This window comes from Equus quagga, chromosome 7 (assembly GCF_021613505.1).
Source record: "Equus quagga isolate Etosha38 chromosome 7, UCLA_HA_Equagga_1.0, whole genome shotgun sequence".
NCBI classification, from domain to species: Eukaryota; Metazoa; Chordata; class Mammalia; order Perissodactyla; family Equidae; genus Equus; species Equus quagga.
The window spans coordinates 84,365,480-84,377,286 of record NC_060273.1 but is presented as its reverse complement, the minus strand read 5'-3'; positions in this window follow the sequence as shown (position 1 = coordinate 84,377,286).

Here is an 11,807-nt window from a genome sequence, read left to right as displayed (position 1 = left end):
CCTGCCAATGGCGGGGAGAGACTCTCCCCGCGGGCCCAGGTGTGCAACTCCAAAGTTTCCCTCTGCGTTTAGGAGTAATTGCGGGGGGGTTCGGTAGGGTTCTGGTCACCTGTTTCCACCATTGCTCCTCTGTTGTGTGCTCGCTCCTGCCCTAGATGTGTGTTGATCTTCTGGGGGCGTCCGTTGGAAGAAAGCCGCTTGCGGGTACTAGGCTGTTCGGTCGGGGTCGGAGAGTTTTCACCTATTTCCACATCCTCCCGGAGGAAAGTCTGTCCGCCTTCGGATGTATAGTCACGTGGGTCTCTCAGACGTCCTGAGATGCTGTCTGGATATCCTTTGTTAAGCAATAAGTGTCCAAATAATTGTAGACTCGAAGGGGGAGAGACAAAGAGGACTACTCACGGCGCCATCTTGGCAGTTCTCTGTAAGCCATCGTCACTTTCATTTTTAGGCCTCAGTTTTCTCATCTGTGAGTTGAGTGACAACCCCGGCCTCCTAAGGTGGCCATAAGGATGAAATGAGATAAAGCAAGGGATCCCCAATAGACCTGGCGCTTCAGAGAGGTTAAACAGAGGACAGGTGTAGTTTTAGTTCACTTGTTATTTAGAATCTCCAACACATAATGAATTTGGATTTCAGTCTTTCATGTGCTACCGGACAGGCTCTGATCTCTCTAGTCTCTCTTCTTCCCAGAGTAGAATCATCCACGATTCTGAGAGTAATTTCCTCTGTGGCCCAATAAGACACCTGTGAGAGGGGATCCCGGGCAGCTCTATGCCTCTTGCTTGGGAAAACTCTCTTCCGCTTCAGGTTATCTCTGCCTAAAGGTTCGACAATATGACCATGAAAGAAAAAGAAATCTTCGGTGTGGTTAAGGGTTCTGTGCATGGTTGGGGCAGGTGAGACAGGATCTGCTGGTGGCAATTCTGAGTGGCTGTATTGTCAGCTGTGCTCTCCTCAGCAGAGAGGTGCTGTGCATGCGTGGTGCGTGTGTGTGTGGCCCAAAAGTCTTCTCTGTGCCTGGTAGAGGCCTGGGGTTGGCCCAGCGGTCTAATGTTGACTAAACTGCTGCTGTGACAGATGTTCTTCTGTTTAGAGATTCATTTTGGGATATTTAGTACAAAAACTTGAGGTAAACAGTTACTGCTCAAAGATTCATACTCTACATTAAAACTTCTTTATTAGCAATCTGATTTAATGGGAAGATAACCTAGAGTCCTGAAGATAGTCATCTGCCACTGATTCAACAGATTTCATCAGATTAATCATGGGAGGATGGGCTGGGCAGCAGCCCTGCGAGGTCTCAAGTTGCTCTCTGAGTTCCAAGGATCCGTCAGAAGCTGTTTATTGAAGTGTCTCTCGGCACCCTCCCCTCTCCATCTGTCTCAGGCCTGCTGGTTTTGATGGCGCACAAGCAAAACCCCAGGTGAGAAGAGGTGGAGGGAAAGCCGGGCCTGGAAGTTAGGCTCTGCTGGTTGTTTGCCCTGTGACTACTTGTTCTCTTTTCCTGCCTCATACCCATGCCACCACCACTCACTGTATGGTATCGAAAGTTCCCTCACTGCCCCTCTGGATGTGAAGTTCTGCCTTCATGGAGGAGAATGGGTGATCCATGGCCTGTGGTGGAAGCGCTTCAATCTCTAGAAGATTTCTCTTCGTCTTCCAAACACCCAGGGTGATAAATCCTGTGAGAAGGCTGCTGCCCAGGTTTGGCTCTTCTGGGGCAAGGAAATTGTCAATGGAAATAAGATACGGTGTTTATCAAAGTCCCCTCATGTTTTGCCTTCCGGGGTCTCACTCTTTCTCACTGCTGTTTTGTCCTTAGTAGTTTCTGAAGAAGTCTGAAGGATGGTTGGCAAATGCAGCTGCAATGCCCATCATTTCCACAAATATGTTCCTTCCTCGGGACACTGGAACTGGTTTGCTGGTTAACCATAGAGCTCCTTTTTCCATAGAAAACACTATTGAGGGGAACAGCATTTCTCCTCAAAAGTCTCAATAGCTAGTTTTCTTAAAACAAACAAGAAAAAGAAAGATAATTAAAACAAGCCAAAGTAGAAAAAGTATAGATGAGTGAAATCTCCATCTAGTTTATCTAGCTTTGAAAGTCTTACTTATCTTGACTAATATTTCCATATTTCATCTCATTCTTCCTTGTGTATTCATACATCAAATCAACATAGTATGACTTGCTCTAGGAGAGTGGAACAGAAGGTCAAGAGGTTCAGTTGCGGGGGCTGGCCCCGTGGTCGAGTGGTTAAGTTCACGGGCTCCGCTGCAGGCGGCCCAGTGTTTTGTTGATTTGAATCCTGGGCGCGGACATGGCACTGCTCATCAAACCGCGCTGGGGCAGCGTCCCACATGCCACAACTAGAAGAACCCACAACGAAGAATATACAACTATGTACTGGGGGGCTTTGGGGAGAAAAAGGAAAAAAATAAAATCTTTGAAAAAAAAAAAAGAGGTTCAATTGCCCCGTAGCCACAGGGACACTTTTTTGTGTAACACCTGACTGGTTAACAAATGGAAGTCTGGTTATGGAATCTATTAGGGCGTGTGGTGGTCTTCACAGTAAGTCTCACAACAGAAGCACGGCTGCTCATCTGTTAGACCCATGCCCACCTTCACTTGTTTCCCAGACATATCCCTGGACTTGAGGAGCTGGTGGCAGGTGTGTACATCTGCTTTCCCTTCCCCTGTGTCAGACCTTCTTCCTGGTATCAGGAGCCATGTCCTGGTCCTTAGTGTGAGGAGTGGGCCCAGCAGAGTGGTGTAGACACTTGCCAAAGATCAGAGAGTGTTGTTGGCTTGGAAAGGAGTTGTACCAAGTCACTGGTTATCCCCCTTCACCTGGGCCTAAGTCTACAGAGGTATGCAGCCTCTTGTGGCGAAGTTTGAAAAGGCACCAGAAAGGTCTCTGGTTTCCCAGAAACACTGGCTCCACCAACTTGCGTTCGTGTTTAACTTCCTAGAGCTCTGTCCTTTTTCTGTTAAGGCAACCCCCACTCAAGGGAGTACCTGTAAAGCTATGATCATGGCACTGGAGGGCATGGATGGTTCAATTCCTTCCTCTGTGCTCAGGGCTGGGCCCTGGGGCCAGAAGGACAGAGGCCCTCGAGCCCCACAGAGCCTGGGAGCTTTGTTTGGTGCTATACCCATCATCCTGTCTCAGAGTGAGGCAGCTCTTACCGTGCTTGTAAAGGACTTGGACACCAGGGCGAAGGTGTTTCCTAGGGCCCTGCAGTGTGAGCTGCTTGACATGGGGCCAGTGATACAGTAAATTCTGGGATTATAAGAGCTGAAGAGAAAAACAACAGATATTTACCCCCGAGAAGTGACTCTGAGAGTGTCTCTTATGTTTCTGGATTCTCCATGGAGTCTGTTCATGTTTGCTCTGGACTTAGCCAATTTTAGCCCCAAAAGTCTCATGTGTCACCCTACCTTGGGGTGCCCAGAGAGGGCTGGTTTGCACTGTCACAGGGCTGTGTTTGACCTTGTGTTAAGAGCTATGGCCAGGATCCAAGTTCCTGACAAACCTTAAATTCCAGAGATGGGAAAGTGATCACCGGGCCAGGGGCTGGGCATTGTGTGGAGACAGCAAGCCTCTGCTCCCTGACCCCTTCCTGAGTTCCTTGTGCCACCACCTTCTCCGGTCTCCCTTAGGAAGATGACCGCACTGGCTTGGCCCCTCTTCTCCTCCATGTCCCCCGCCTCCTCTCTAGCTCTGTATTGGCCTCTGCCAGCCCCTCCTCAGTTTTTCTGGCTCAAAAAACATTTCAGGCACATGTGTTCTCCTGTTGTAGGCCGTGTTTTTTTCTCTTGGGGTTTTCTGGTGGTTATGGGGGCCTCAGGTGGGGCATCTGTGTGCAAAGGGGCCAAGCTTCAGGTGGAGGATTGGCTCCACTGGGAAGGATCAGTTTTCCTCAGTGTCCTTGTCCTGCCTCAGTGACTGTGAGGGGCTCTAGTCCTGGGCTCATGAGCCCTGACATGAGGCTGGAGCTTCCAGAGCAGGGTGCCTTGTAGGGGTTGATCTTTTTAACCCCAACAGCTCGTCTGCGGTGGGGCTGCCAGAGCCCTTCGTGTGCTGGTAGTGTAATAAGCCCTGCCTCGAGGCCCCTCCAGCTCGCTTCTCCTCTGTGTCTTGTCCCTCTCTTCAGGTTGTGAACTCCTCATGCCTGCTCTGTGTCACCTCAGAGCTGGGGCCTGTGTGCTGGCACCTGGCACTGCCAGGTGTTAACGAAGGTGCCCAGATGGAGACTATTTGGGGATGTAGGGTGAGGGACACGGGTGTTTTCTTTCAGAGTTAGTAAAACTGTTGTGCGTAGAAAGAAAAATTTCCCAGAGCCCCAGAACTGAAAACAAGGGGAGCATAAATAATCAGGACAAATTCCTTTGGGGCTCATGTCTGAGGTGGGAGATGCAGATTTGATATTCAAATTCCATCAAAGTGCCACACGCAGGCTGGGCGGGCAGGCCTGTGAGCACCAGAATCAGGACATTGCTCCAGCCTGGAGTTCAACACCGTCTGATCAAGGGAGCGTGGTGATCCAGCTAATTCCTGTAATTTCCAGAAAAATCAATTTAGGTGTCACAATCAGAGCGTAGAATTGGAGTGAAGAAAGTGCCCAAGGAGCTGATGGGTGTCTTCAGAGGGAACTGGGATTTCAGGCACGGATTTTACATTCACTGAAGATGAGCAAAGTGAGCCCGAGAAGTCGGGTGTCTCAGCTTCTCCTTCTGTGTTGCATCCTGGACCAGACCCTCAGCCCTGCCTGAAAGAGCCGCGGGAGAGGGTCAGGACTGAGGGCTCCTCTCTGCGGTCAGACTCCTGGCACCAGGCCCCGGCACGGAGGGAGGCCAGCTTCCTTCAGGGAGGAGGCAGGCTTCTCTGTGTGAGGAATGGGGTTCTCTTTCTGCCGCCTTCAGTCACGGCAGAACCATTTTGGAGGACTCTTTCTTGGCCTTTTTGCCCTTCTCAGGCAGGGTTGGTGCAGGTCCTGCCTGAGGGCTGGAGCCCTGAGAGGGGGCAGGGAGGGGCCGCAGGTAGAAGAGGGTGGGGGCTCCTGTGAGTTGGCTAGAAGCTCATGGCCTGAGGTTTCAGCAAAAGCCACAGGAAACAGGCAAGCGCTGTGGGTGTCAGTCCCAAGGAAGAAAAACGAGGAAGCTACAGGGAAGAATAGGCTGTAATCTTCCCACCCAGAAAAATCCTGTTGATATTATTAAAAAAAACTAAATCATTTTTAAGGTTAGAAAACTCAAGCTACAGAAAGGGAAAAATGAAAAGAGCTCTGAACCTACTCCTCCCACCCTCTCCTCATAGACAGCTATTGTTATAGTTTCTTATGGATTCCCTTTGGGAAAAGTTATGCATATACGCATCTATATTCTTTTCTTTTTAAACTCAAAAAGGAGTATAATTTTCTACACTTTGCTTTTTTTTTTCTTAAAATAATGAAAATTTAGCCTGGTGAGTTCTCCTTGTCAGTACATACAGATCTACTCATCCTTTTTCATAGCTGCATAGTCGTCCTTGTGTGAATATAGTATAATTTTATCTAATTAGTCCAATTGGTGATATTTTTGTTGTTTCCAATTTTTTGCTCTTACAAACAATGCTGTAATAATTTTATGTATATTTCTTGGAGAACCTTTGCAAATAAGTTCAGAGAGTAAATCCTAGTGGTGGAGCTACTAGGTCGAATGGTATATGAATTTTTTATTTTGGTAGATATCCTCCTGCTGAAACTAGCATAGGCAAGGAAGCAGGAAAATAGCATCTTGCTGTTTTCACTCAGTAATATCTTTTTTTTTGATGATCTATTCTTTTTTAACTGCTATAAGAATTGCATTGTGTGAATGTACCGTGCATTTTATCGAACCATTTCTGTGATGAATAAACATTTAGATTATTTCCAACTTTTTTTTCTATTCCTGGTATTTCATATAGTCTGAGATGTACCTTTTTTCTCATTATAACAGCTCTGAAATTCATGATGTCTTACAATTATCTCACAGTATTATTCTTTTATAGGTGCACAAAATAATGGTGCATCTTGTAATCTGTATTGTCTGAGATTTGATGAAATGTGGTGTAAATGCTGATGGACGTCCTGCTTGGATTGATCTCCAAATCAGTTGTAACTGTCTATACTCTCACCACTGTTCTCTATCCTTGCCAATAATTGGTACATTGTTAGACTTTTTCGTGTTTTTCCAACTTGATAGAAGTGAAATGGGGGGTTGGTGTCAGGATGGTGGTGTCGGCAGACTCTCAACTCACCTCCTCCCAAGATCACAACCAAGTTACAGCTATTCTTGGAATAATTACTCCTGAGAGAAAACTGAAAACTGGATAAAAAGAACCTCCACAAGAAGGGACAGTGCTGACTGAGATGGAAGAGGCAGAAATTCCGTTCTGGACAGAAAAAAGCCACCTTCGAGCTGCAGAGCTTCATGACTGGCCAGGAGCAACCCCAAGGTATGCAGCCTTCCTTGGAGGAGAGGAAGGCCTGAACGGGGGAGCATTACTGCTATAGGCATCCTTTGGACTCAGCACAACTGAGACAAGTGTCATAATGTCTGGCTTTGCTGGCTGTTAACTACAATGGGGAATACCCCTAGAAAAGCTATCAGACATAAGTGGTAAAAAGCTAGCTCTTAAAAGGTCCACGCACAAATTCACCTGTTTTGGAAAGCAGAAGGTGCACAGTCCTTTGGTGAAAAGAGACTCACCTGATAGGCTCTGGGATCATCTCGGTGAGAAGTGAGACCTCCCCATGGGCTGAGACATTGACAGCAATTATTGTGACCCGGTACATGTGTGCTGACACAGAAGCTGGCAGACGCCACTGGAGTTCTTCCTCTGGCCTGTTAGCCCAGGATCTGCCCAGCCCACTAGAGCTACAATTTAATCCAGCTCAGCCAGGACAGGCAGCCTGCCCTAGGGACCAGCCACACCCAACAGCAAGCCTTTGGGCAACTTTTAGGCCTGCATATACTGGGTGCCTGGATCCTCTGCAGATGGGTGAGTGGGCCCACTGCTGTGGGGCAGGGTGTGTGTGAGGAGTGGGTGGAGTGTGTGTAAGCCTCTGCAGTGGGGTAACTGGGTCTGCTCCAGGGGGTTGAGACATACGCATGGGCCAGGACTGTGTTGACAGTGTATGTGGACCTGTGGGCCATGGGGCTTCTCAGTGGCAGAAGACCTGTGCTTTTCAAACAGCCACATAAGGGATTGTCCCCATCTTCCAAAGCCTGAAACAATTGGGTGCACCCATGCCTGTGGCCAGCCCCACTCATCTGCAATCCTGAGAGAGCTGACAATAGCCTTGTAGGCTGGAAGCCCACAGCAATTGTAAACCCCTGAGCCTAGCAACCAGCCACACTCGGTGCCTACTCACTTAACAGAAAAGCTGCAACAGGAACATACTATTAGACCTTGCAGCCAACTGTGCTGAGGCTCCCCAAGCCTGGTAAAGTGACTGAAAGGTCCAAAGCAGCCACACACAGCTGAGCATTACAACCAGCCAGTCAGGGTGACAGCCTTGACTCCCTGGGCACCTGCAGCTAGAGCAACCCTGCCACAAAAGAAGGACACACGTAGGGGCTGGCTCGGTGGTGCAGCAGTGAAGTTTGCATGTTCTGCTTCTCGGCAGCCTGGGGTTTGCTGGTTCAGATCCCAGGTGCGGACATGGCAATGCTTGGCAACAGCCATGCTGTGGTAAGCGTCCCACATATAAAGTAGAGGAAGATGGGCATGGATGTTAGCTCAGGGTCAGTCTTCCTCAGCAAAAAGAGGAGGATTGGCAGTAGTTAGCTCAGGGCTAATCTTCCTCAAAAAAAAAAAAAAAAAAAAGAAGGACACACAGAGCCCACACAGAGGTCACTCCTGAATATTTGGATGAGAGGGAAGCATACTGCTGGGCCTCAAAAGGCATCTCTTACATAAGGCCACTTCTCCAAGATCAGGAGATGTAGCTGACCCACCTAATACATAGATATAAGCACAGAGAAAGAGGTAAAATGAAGAGGCAAAGGAATACATTCCGAGCAAGGGAACAGGACAAAACCCCGGGAAAAGAACTAAATGAAACAGAAATAAACAATCTACCTTACAAAGAGTTCAAATAAAATGTTGTAAGGATGCTCACTGATCTTGGGAGAAGGATGGATGAACACAGTGAGAACATCAACAAAGAACTGGAAAATATGAAAAAGAACCAATCAGAAATGAAGAAAACAATACTGGAAATGAAAAATTCACTAGAGGGATTTAATAGCAGAGTAGATGATACAGAAGAATGGATCAGTGAGGTAGATGAAAGACTAGAGGAAATCAACCAAGCTGAACAGATAAAAGAAAAAAGAATTAAAAAGAATGAGAACAGTCTAAGGGAACTCTGGGACAACATCAAGTGCACTAACATTTGTATTATAGGTGTCCCAGAAGGAAAAGAGAGAGACAAATGGGCAGAGAATCTATTTGAAGAAATAATAGCTAAAAACTTTCCTAACCTAAGGAAGGAAACAGACATCCAAGTACAGGAAGCACAGAGAGCACTAAACAAGAAAAACCCAAAAAGGCCCACACCAAGACACATTATAATTAAAATATCCAAAATAAAAGATAGAGAATCCTAAAAGCCACAAGAGAAAGGCAACAAGTGACATACAAAGGAAACCCTATAGACCATCAGCTGACTTCTCAGCAGAAACCTTACAGGCTAGAAAGGAGTGGCACAATATATTTAAAGTGCTGAAAGGAAAAAACCTACAGCCAAGAACGCTCTATGCAGCAAGGTTATCATTCAGAATGGAAGGAGAGATAAAGAGTTTCCAAGACAAGCAAAAATTAAAGGAGTTTAGGGGCTGGCCCCGTGGCCGAGTGGTTAAGTTCGCGTGCTCCGCTGCAGGTGGCCCAGTGTTTTGTTGATTCGAATCCTGGGCGCGGACATGGCACTGCTCATCAGACCACGCTGAGGCAGCGTCCCACATGCCACAACTAGAAGAACCCACAAGGAAGAATACACAACTATGTACCGGGGGGCTTTGGGGAGAAAAAGGAAAAAATAAAATCTTTAAAAAAAAAAAAATTAAAGGAGTTTATCACAAAGAAGCCAGTTTTACAAAAAATGCTAAAGGGACTTATTTAAGTGGGAAAGAGAAGACCGCAAATAGCAATAAAAAAATTATAAAAAAGAAAAAGCAATAAAATCACTGGTAAAGGCAAAAATACAGGAAAGGTAGCAGATCAACCACCTATGAAGATAATATGAAGGCCAAAGACAAAATTATCTATTTCAATGATAAGAGGGTAGTGGGCATACACATACAAAATACGAGGTTAGATATGATGTCAAAAATATAAATGTAGGAGGAAGGGAGTAAAAGAGTAGAGCTTTTAGAAAGAGGTCAAACTAAAGAGAATATCAACTCAATACAGATTGCTATATATGTAGATTATTATATATGAACCTCATGGTAATCACAAGCCAGAACCCTATAATAAATGCACAAATAATTAAGAGAAAGGAACCCAAACATAAGACTAAAGAAAGCCATCAAACCACAAAGGAAGAGAGCAAGAGAAGAAAAAGGAACAGAGAAGAACTACTAAAACACCCAGAAAAAAGTAACAAAATGGCAATAAGTACATATTTATCAATAGCTACTTTAAACCTCAATGGACTAAATGCTCCAATCAAAAGGCATAGGGTGACTGATTGGATAAAAAAGCAAGACCTATATATATGCTGCCTACAAGAGACACACTTCAGACCTAAAGATATTCACAAACTGAAAGTAAAGGGATGGAAAAAGATACTCCATGCAAATGGCAAAGAAATAAAACCTAGGGTAGCAATACTTACATCAGACAAAATAGACTTTAAAACAAAAACTGTAACAAGAAGGGCACTACATAGTGATAAAGGGAACAATCCAACAAGACGATATAATACTTGTAAATATCTATGCACCCAACATAGGATCACCTAAATATATAAAGCAATTATTTACAGACATAAAAGGAGAAATAGATAGTAACACAATAATAGTAGGGGACTTTAACACTCCACTTACACCAATGGATAGATCATCCAAACAGGACAATAAGGAAACATTGGCCTTAAATGACACATTAGACCAGATGGACTTAGTAGATATATACAGAACATTCCATCCCCAAACTGCAGAATACACATTCTTTTCAAATGCACATGGAACATTCTCTGGGATTGATTACATATTAGGCCACTAAACAAGTCTCAATAAATTTAAGAAGGTTGAAATGACACCAAGCATCTTTTCTGACCACAAAGGTATGAAACTAGAAATCAACTACAGGAAGAAAATCAGAAAAGTCACAAATATGTGGAGATTAAACAAAATGCTACTGAACAATGATTGGATCAATGAAGAAATCAAAGGACAAATGAAAAAATATCTGGAGACAACTGAAAATGAAAATACAACATGCCAAAATCTATGGGATACAGCAAAAGCAGTTCTAAGAGGCAAGTTTATAGCAATCCAGGCCTACCTCAACAAAGAAGAAAAATCCCAAATAAACACTCTAACAGCACCTAAAGGAACTGGAAAAAGAAGAACAAACAAAGCCCCAAATCAGAAGAAGGAAGGAAATAATACAAATCAGAGCAGAAATAAATAGAGACCCTCCCCCAAAAAGAAAAAAATCAATGAAACCAAAAGTTGATTCTTTGAAAAGATAAAAAAAAAAATGGACAAACCTTTAGCTAGACTCACTAAGAAAAAAGAGAAAAGGCTCAAATAAATAAAATCAGAAATGAGAGAAGTGAAGAGAAATTACAATGAACACCTCAGAAATACAAAAGATTATAAGAGGACTTTGATTATATGATTATAATCTTATAGGATTATAAGAGACTATGAAAAGCTATAAGCCAAGAAATTGGATAACCCAGAAGAAATAGATAAATTCTTAGAATCATACAATATTCCAAAACCGAATCAAGAAGAAACAGAGAATTTGAAAAGACCAATCACCAGAAAAGAGATCAAAACAGTAATAAAAAACCTTCCCCAAAATAAAAGTCCAGGATCAGATGGCTTCCCTGGTGAATTCTACCAAACATTCAAAGAAGACTTAATACCAATCTTTCTCAAACTCTTCCAAAAGATTGAAGAGGAGGGGAAGCTTAGTAACTCATTCTCTGAAGGCAACATTACCCTGATACTAAAACCAGACAAGGACAACACAAAAAAAGAAAATTACAGGCCAATATCACTGATGAACATCGATGCAAAAATCCTCAACAAAATCCTAGCAAATCAAATACAACAATACGTTAAAAAGATCATACACTATGATCAAGTGTGATTTATTCCAGGCATGCAGGGATGGTTTAACACCTGCAAATCAATCCTGATCCACCATATTAACAAAATGAAGAATAAAAATCACATGATCATCTCAATAGATGCAGAGAAAGCATTTGACAAGATACGGCATCCATTTATGGTAAAAACTCTCAATAAAATGGGTATAGAAGGAAAGTACCTCAACATAATAAAGGCCATACATGACAAACCCACAGCAAATATCATTCTCAATGGAGAAAAACTGAAAGTTATCCCTCTAAGAACAGGAACCAGACAAGGATGCCCACTTTCACCACTCTTATTTAACATAGTATTGGAAATCTTAGCCAGAGCAGTCAGGCATTGAAAAATAAATAAAAGGGATCCAAATGGGAAAGGAAGAAGTGAAACAGCCACTATTTGCAGGTGACATGATTTTATATATAGAAAACCCTAAAGAATCCACTAA